Source organism: Morone saxatilis, unplaced genomic scaffold (genome assembly GCF_004916995.1).
Source record: "Morone saxatilis isolate NCDOM2014 unplaced genomic scaffold, NCSU_SB_2.0 Contig9, whole genome shotgun sequence".
NCBI classification, from domain to species: domain Eukaryota; kingdom Metazoa; phylum Chordata; class Actinopteri; family Moronidae; genus Morone; species Morone saxatilis.
The window spans coordinates 17,451,882-17,453,622 of NW_023340268.1; positions in this window are offsets into that span (position 1 = coordinate 17,451,882).

The window sequence follows — 1,741 nt, forward strand, 5'->3', positions numbered from 1 at the left end:
TCTATTTTGACAGTTTAATCAGAGCTTTGTGCGTTGTGCTGCAGAACAAAACATATCAGACACTTATTATTGTTCCAAGCAGACTATTTTTACACGTTGTAATGCATGTGTAGGGGGCCCAACTGTTTGCTAACATTTTCACCATAACAACTGTATACATGTTTATAGTTTGTTGGGCTGCCCCCAGGTGGCCAAACATTTATTATTGCCTTTAAGTACCTATATCATCTCACTCTCCCTTCAAAAAACACACACTGACTGGCAGTTTTAAAATGTTTATTAAAAAATAAAATAGAAAAAAATATATTTACATAAAAATGTCAAAAAAAAACCAAAACAAAAAACAAAAACAAAAGCTGGGCAGTGGTTCCCTTTGGCCACCGGTAGCTAGGTGTCCATTCAGAGGGCCACTGCTCACATGAATCAGCCAGGACATAGAGGGGCTGCCACCTTTCTCTAAACAGCAGTCGCCAGTTTAAAATCCCTCATTGTATTGCAATGAGGGGTAATATTACATTGCATCTACATGTACATGTGTACGCCAAAATCTCAGCAGTCCTGGCCACTCTCTGTTGCTTCCCTTTCCCCGTCGCTTACACTAATCAGTGTGAAGTGAAAGGCAATGTGCCAGAGCACAACTAAGACATTTGTTTAACCGTTCCCACCACCATCGGATAGAGAGAGAGACGAAGGAAAAGTGAACATGGAGAGTGAGCTGCGTCGGACTGCTGAGATGCACAGAGATTTTAATCCATACAGACTTCTTAGGATACTGCATGTCAAGTCTTTGCTGTGAAGATGCAGGCAACTCTAACCCAGTCAACAACCTTCCGTTAGCAATTGCATCTTCAGCCTCTTGTCAACGCTGGTTCTAATCTCTAAAAGCAGACGTGGCTGTCAGGGATGCAGTTTGAAAGAGTTAAAAGGGCTCGCCAACTACATCCACCTTGTTATCCAATTTATATAATCGGGCAAGGGTTGCGTGTAACGGAGCATTTCATGCGCCAACGTGATCACCTCCCTACAGATGGAAATAATTATTTGGAAAATAATCATCCATAGGGACTAACGGTCTGAAAGGGTAAGTTAGGATCGCTGAGCACATCTCGGAACAGCGATGGAGTTTATAATGATTTTTTTTTTGGGTCAAATCATTAAAAAGTGAAAAGAATTTATCTAGATGGAGGTGATGATTAGCTCATAATCTGCTTTGCCTGTAAACCATCGGTCGAAACAGAAACCCTTCATCTAAGATTGAATTGATGCCTGGTGCAGTTTTGACTGAGGGATCAGAGTTGCCATGGTTCAAAGAAAAAGAAAGCATAAATAGTGTGACAGTATTGAACAGAGTCTCAGTAAAAGGTAAAGAATTGTTGGTGGACACTTCTGGAGTGCACCTGCAGAGTGCAAGTCGCTCTCTGGGTGCACTTGCTCATGAACTGTCGAGGCGCCTGATTAAAAAAACCTGTGGTGGTGAAGTCATGAGTCTCAATACTTTCTCACACACGTTTCACTGTCACACACTACACAGACCCAGACCCCAACCATTGACATTAACATCCCCCATTCCTTACATCTGGCGGATACATGTAGAAAACTAGACTTTGAAACATGTCAGGACCTTCATACAAATACAAGGGGGTCGGGGGATGTGGTTGTAGTTCACAGGAGTTGGCTTGCGAGTCTGAAAGTCCGTAACGTTACTCCAGGCCAACAAGCAGTGTTTGTCATTTTGGGCGGG